General features: G+C 38.0%; 1 long non-coding RNA gene across 1 annotated transcript; it reads left to right on the top strand.

Annotated features, from left to right (window-relative positions):
* Positions 1 to 5861: 5861 nt before the first annotated feature.
* On the top strand, positions 5862 to 6867 carry LOC132274158 (uncharacterized). The gene is made up of 2 exons (XR_009470348.1): positions 5862 to 6533; positions 6628 to 6867. It is a non-coding gene; the product is annotated as an uncharacterized LOC132274158 (long non-coding RNA).
* Positions 6868 to 7400: the final 533 nt, after the last annotated feature.

The raw sequence follows: 7400 nt of genomic DNA, 5'->3' as shown, positions 1-7400 counted from the left end.
TATTGAGTATTTAGCATGATTATACAACTTATATATATGTCTTGTATCAAATCTTGAAAGTTATTAATTTTTATTTCTTTGTATAAGATTTAAAATTCATGATGATATATAACTTTGATTTGAATTGTGGCATGCTAGAAAATCTAGTTTTAATATGTTTGTTAACATATATTAAATTGGGATTAATTAAATAAGAATTGTTCTTTTTAATTAATATTTATCTTTTGTGAAAAATTAAAGTGCATGGCCGTACTTTGCATGAAATTAAGTTGTAGTATGTTTCTAAATTAGGTTTTGCAATGTTGTTTAACATACTTTAATTTGAGAGTATTTGGACAAGTAAGAAAATCAAGAGATTTTAATTAAAATGAATAATTAAAATCTAATTAAGGGTTACGTTGGCCCAATTGAGTGTTTAGCTTGATATTTGTGATAACTATGACTTATGTACTAACATATGTTAATTTGGGACCATTTAGAGTTGTTTTAGAATTGAGAGATTTAATTATCATGATGTAATTAAATTTTACCTTATTGCACCGTTGATTGAATCATGTAATTGACATTGATAATATGTTTAAGACATGATTTTAGGCTTATAATGGAATTATGAGTTTATGTTCCAATATTGAATTATATTGTTATAGCGTATAACGAATCGCACACTGAAGATTCGACATGTGATGTTATTATAGTGCGTAACGAATTGCGCTCTGAAGATTCGACATTCTCATCCTATAGTAGTTGTGGATTTAGAGTATGTGTTGTGTGGTTACAACCTACTTGTGCATGAAGGTAGTTTCGTGTATTGTTTAATACGTATATAAGTTGTTAACTTATTTATTTTGGAGTTGCTTGGGACATTGTTAAGCTGTGATGGCTAGGGTTTGGCTCTAGTACGGGGACAAGAGTCCTCTAAGTTAAAAGTTCGCGCGTTGGGTAGGCTGCCTAGGGGTTAGTAGCTCCAAATTTGCCTTGTCTCGGCGGAAATCCGAGCTGTGATGTCCAAGTCTTCCATTATTTGATTTTGCATTCAATTCCAAGTTGACAACTAATGTTTAATTGTGACTTGTGGTTTTAGTAATTGGTGATTTGATGTTGTTAAGTACATCCATACTAAATTGATATATTTAATTGATTTCACACTTTTAGATTGCTAGTCGATAACCTAGAGAATCTATGTCTTAATGTGTGGTATTTGATATTCTAATTATGCTAAATTGTTATATTGAGTAGATGTTGCATTTTAGACTTCAAGTTGATAACCTTGAGAACCACTGTGTTGTTGCTTTGTGTAAGCATGCTCCTGTGTTGTTGCTTTGTGTAAGTATGACCCTATGTTGTTAAAATTACATGAATGAGGTAATTGATACTATAAATGATCTTAGGTAGCTAGGATGTTCCCTGAGTCTCACCTTGACATAGACGTTAGGTGGAATAAACCACAATAATTAAATCTTGCAACTTGTAAAACTTTAGGTCGATGCATGCTCATTTCCTACGAGTAGCTTTATGTTACTCACCCTTACGATACTGGGGCATATTTCAGGTACAGGATACAAGATTGGAGATTGCAATTGCTTGGGTGATTTGCTGAGTTGAGCTTCTTCAGAAGCATTCTTGTTCACATGCAAGTGTTAGCATGTTCATGATTTGTCTATGAAATGTAATTTTTCTAACTTGGAGGTTTGAAATGTCAAATGTTGTAAATGTATTGTAATGAGGCCATAGGCTATTGTAGCACATCTATTTTATCATATTACATACACTTGAATGCTCACTTTGGCAAACAATACCTTTCTTGATGAAACAAAAACTCTAAGTAGCATTTTTAGGAAGTTTTTCCCTATTCTGTTCCAGGGGAATTTCTGGTATTTCACAATGCGTTTTTTCATTTTTCCTTGAGGTCTTGTGTGTGCATTTTAAGATTGCATTTTCAATTTAGGCAATTTAAAAACCTCCCGAAGCCCTATTTCCAAATTTTGGGCAGTAGCTCGGATTAGTTTTTTTTCCTCTTGACCTGATTTTCTTGGGGGCATTCTGGGTATTTTATAATGCATTTTTTTTTTATTTCCGTTGGCCATCGGGGTAGGAAATTTGATTTTAGGTGGGGTTTCTTTTTTGAGTTTTTCCAAAAAAGTCTTTTTAGATGCCCGTTTTTACTCTCAGTTGCAGCAGTGGTAGGTTGTCTTCGTCGGGCCGCCACGCCATCATTTTTGTTTTTGACCTTTCTCCCCCGTCCGGACTCCAAATTGAGTAAACTTTTTTTGAACTTGACTAATTTGTCATTGTCTTTCCAGCAGTGTGCTCGATAGCACTTGAATCCACTTTTTGCAAAATGACCATTTTGCCCCTAGGTTCTTTTTATCCGTTTTTGAAACGACACTTCTACATTTGTTTCCTTTGGGTTCCGTGACCTCATTGAGGGTTACATTGGTGTCTTAGAGACGCATTGTATCTCTAGAGACCGTTGTTTCACCTTTCACTTCTGCATTTCGAATCCATTATCGGGTCATCTTTTGGTCATCATTGACGCACCGGGTTTACAAAACTTAGGCCGTCACATTGCCAATATCCTTCTCTAAGGTTTGATGATGACTTCTCTTTGGCTGAAACAAAGCTCAAAACACTTGAATATGCAAATAACGGATAAATTACACAAACACCCCTAAGATTATGTATTATTTCAGCTAGATGAAGATTTTGGTTTAAAATTTCATTTACACCCCAATTTACTTTTTGGCCTCTAACACATGCTAATTGACCCTTTTACCCTCAATTTTTTAATACAAAATGATAGGGAAAAATATAAACCTACCCTACCCTCAATAAGATTGATTAGGTTTCATTATCAAGGATAATGAAATCTGACGTGGTTCAGCAGGTAAGAATAATCCTATTATAACTGGAGGAGGTCAAAAGGGTTGAATCATATCCCCGACAAATCTGGCAACAAATCTCCTATGATTTCGCACAAGCGGAAGATAAGATCAACCATCGACATCGGCGGAACGATTTGGATTCCAATTGACAGCCATAAATAGGGCACCAAGCCATTAAAGAAGGTACGACGTAAAAACTATTATGAATCCATGCCTTCTTTTTAGACCTCCGTGACTAATTTGATCTTCGGAGAGCTCTTGGCAGGCACCACACCGGTGCTGTCAAGGTTCATCGATCTTCTCCTCTCTTCCTTGCAGGAAAACGGTATCGTATCGGACTGCGCGAATTTCAGCCTCAACAGTTGGCGCCGTCTGTGGGAACGATGATTCCCTTGAATCAATTAATTACTCGTTGGGTATATACGTTTGCAGTCCAGTATGGTTACCGAAGGAACACTGTCGTAAGGATCTGGTCAAAGGGTAGAGTCGGAGGAAAACCTGGACGTCCCAAACAACTAGGCACGGCTTGCAGCATTAGAACTGCAGGTTCAAAATCTGAGTCAGGGTATGAACCAGTTGATTCAGCAAAATGTAACGCTCTTGCAATACCTTGTTCCACCGGTTCAACAAAACTTTCCAGGACAAGATCTCTCAAGTCCAAACGGAGGTAATGGAAATCTTGAAGAGAAGGATAATCATCCCCCTCAACATGAGACTGAAGTGGAACAAAGCCAGGTGGGAACCCGACATAGAGAGGTGGTTCACCCATCTCTCCCACGGAGTTCCCGACCTCCTGAAAGCATAGCCTTCTGTCTTAAGGAAAAGATAAAGAAAGTTACCCATCTCGACTTGCAGATCCAGGATCTCAAGGGAAAAATGGAAGATGTAATGCAGGCTATGAAAGGGAAAGGTCTTGCCGCCATAGATGACCTGGTACAAGAGACCAACCTGCCTTTCAGCCCTGCCGTTATGAAATGTCCACTACCTAGCAAGTTCAAGATGCCCTCGTTCGAAAGTTTCGATGGGACCAAAGATCCCCTCGATCACCTGGAAACTTTTCAAGCTCTTATGCATTTACACGTTGTGCCAGATGAAATCATGTACCGAGCTTTTCCCACTACACTTAAGGGATCAGCGAGAGTTTGGTTCAACAAGTTGAAGCCAGGAACCATCAACACCTTCGAAGAATTGAGTAAGCAGTTTGTGAGCCACTTCATTGCAGGTCAGAGGCATAGGAGGCCGGCTACCTACTTGTTTACTATGGAACAACAAAAGGAAGAATCGATTCGGGAATACATCACCCGATTCAACGCAGAGATGTTGTAGGTAAAAGAGGTGGACGACAAGGTAGCTTTGACCGCTTTCATAGGAGGACTCCAAACCTCCAGATTCTTGTTCTCCTTATCAAAAGAACCTCCCACCAGTATGATAAAGTTGCTGGTTAGAGCGCAAAAACACATCAACGCTAAAGACACCATGAGTGCACAGAAGGAAAAAAGGACAAGAAGAGGCCAACCCCTCTCGCCAGGGATGAAAATAATACCAAATATAAGAAATCGTTCTTCAGCCAGAGCGACAGCACATATCATGAGAATGACTCAGATGAGTATACCGACTAGAAATTGTCTCACGGCTGGAATTAGCCTTATCAAGTCATTCACAATAAAGACTGGGGGCATCTTAGTTAATCATTTTAAATGGAGGGTAGCTCCATCACGTGTTATTTTGTTTTTAATAAGCCTTGAGGCAATGATGGTCTTTAATAAAATTCCTTTTAGTTTATATGTGCAGTATCCCCGTATTATAAGGGATAGTAAATGAGTGTCCTGTATTACAAGGATCCGGGCTGAGTGAATCCCGTAATCCGTATCCCCGTACTATATGGGATAGTGAATGAGTGTCTTGTATTACAAGGACCCGGGCTGAGTGAATCCCGTAATCCGTATCCCTGTACTGTAAGTGAATAGTAAATGAGTGTCCTGTATTACAAGGACCTGGGCTGAATGAATCCCGTCATCTATATCCCCGGACTATAGGGGATAAGTATCATGTATTATCAGGATCCGGGCTGAATGAATCCCGTAATCTATATCCCCGTAATATAAGGGATAATAAATGAATATCCTGTACTACAAGGACCCGGGTTGGATAAATCCCGTAATTAATATCCCCTTACAATAAGGGATAGTAAATAAAAATCCTTTATTAAAGAGGTGGGATGAGTAAAACTCTTAAAGTTCAATTCTCTTACTAAAGGGGTGAAACTTATACAATTTATTCTGTTATCAAAGGAAGAGTACTGTTCCCTCGGGTGCAAAAAAAAAAAAAAAAATCCTGAGTTACTATTCACGTGAATAGTGCCCGCGGGCATACTGTTCACAGGGGTATTAAAAATAAAAATAAAAAAATTCCCTGAGTTACTATTCACATGAATAGTACATGCTGGTACTGTTCACAGGGGTTGAAAAAGAAAAAAAAAATTATTATTTATTACATTCCCAAAGCTAGACGTGCAAGCTTGGGAATGGGGGGCAACTGATAGGGAAAAATATAAACCTACCCTACCCTCGATAAGATTGATTAGATTTCATTATCAAGGATAGTGAAATTTGACGTGATTCAACAGGTAAGAATAATCCTATTATAACTGAAGGTGGTTCAAAGGATTAAATCATATACCGGACAAATCTAGCAACAAATCTCCTATGATTTCGCACAAGCGGAAGATAAGATCAACCATTGACATTGGCGGAACGATTTGGATTCCAATTGATAGCCATAAATAGGGCACTAAGTCATTAAAGAAGGTACGACGTAAAAACTGTTATTAATCCCAGCCTTCTTTTTAGACCTCCGTGACTAATTTGATTGTCAGAGAGCTCTTGGTAGGCACCACACCGGTACCGTCAAGATTTATCGATCTTCTCCTCTCTTCCTCGCAAGAAAACGATATCGTATCAGACCGTGTGAATTTCAACCCAAACAAAGAATATATATAATCTTAAATGACAAAAAGTAACTCAATATATATATATATTGTTCTATTCTGGATATTCATTTCTCTCTCTTCTTTGTTTTCTCTCTCATCTCTATAATATCACCCCCAAATCACTATAATCAATAATCCAAATCCACACAACCAATTCAACCACCCAATCACCAGTTCGGATCACTGCCAACAAACAAACAAACAAATCGCCAATTGGGATTTTGGTAAAATTCAGTCAAAGATTTTACCCATCAAGCCCGCCTCCGACAATTGGGGTGATCGGTGACTTTGTGGACGCGACTGTGATGATCGGCGATGAAGCGGCAGCCGGTGCTAATGAGCATGGTTGTGTTCGGCGTTGGGAGGACACAAGAGGTGTCACTATGAAAAACGGAAGCTTGAAGCAGAGCGGCTGTCAGAGGCACTATCCCGGAGAATACATCGAGCTTTATGCTCGGTTATGGCTGCTGGTTTGTGGAGCTGGCGATTCAAGTGGTGACGATGACGATAAAGTGGCTGTGGAGGACGGCAAGATCGGAACGCCGTGAATAAGCTTGAATAATTTGTTCACGTGGGTTCTTCCTTCTTCTCTGAGGCCATCGTCGCCGGTGATTCGCAGCTGCCGTTCCGAGCTCGCCCGAAGTTGACTGAAGTGATCAAAGGTATGGAAATTTGATTCTTGATATGTGGCTTTGTGTTTGATGTGATTCTTTATGAGCAATTTGTTCGATTATTACTTGTTTTGAACTGGTGTAGGTGAATTGCAGCTCCTCATTTGACCGGGCTCGCGTTGAAGCTATTTGTTCGCTTAGTTGAGGCTCCGCTAATTGGTTCTTTGATTCTATCTTCTTTGAAGAAGCAGAATCAAATGGTTGAGGTCTAATCATGTGCAAATTCTAATTATATTTCTATATATACATACCTACAAATGCTTTTTAAATGTATATGCAGATTTTTATATACACACACTTCCTTTTATCTTTTATATTTAATAAAGATTAGGTGCAAAAGTTGTTTATAATTGACAGATGTTACAGAACACTGTAATTCCATTGTAATTCCTGAGTTTCCCCCACAAGGTTTATATACTATTTTTGTGACCAAATTACCCCCAACATACACCTTTCCTCCCCTTCTTAATGGTGGAGTTGAGGGGTGAATTGGATGAGATGGTCTGAGGAGGCGGAAGAAGGGGAGGAAAGGTGTATGTTGGGGGTAATTTGGTCACAAAAATAGTCAAGTCAAAAGGTAACATGATCATTTAATATCTTAAAAGTACTATGATCTCACAAAAAATTGACGGTTTAAGTGAAATATTAAATCACTATTTCAAATGTAAATGAAATTTAAAATTAAAATATTAATCTAGTTGAATAATTTAACCTCAAGGGGTATAAGTGTAATTTACTCGCAAATAACAGACAATAAACAGCGCCATTGGATATATCTTTGTTCCATATATGTGTGTGTGTGTATATATATATATATATATATATATATATATTCATTTGAATTTCATCTAATTTTTG

Source organism: Cornus florida, unplaced genomic scaffold, assembly GCF_030987335.1.
Source record: "Cornus florida cultivar Cherokee Brave unplaced genomic scaffold, ASM3098733v1 CherokeeBrave_3.0.0_Hap2_Chr09, whole genome shotgun sequence".
NCBI lineage: Eukaryota > Viridiplantae > Streptophyta > Magnoliopsida > Cornales > Cornaceae > Cornus > Cornus florida.
Note: the sequence above shows the minus strand (reverse complement) of the source record. Positions and strands in the feature narration are given on the sequence as shown.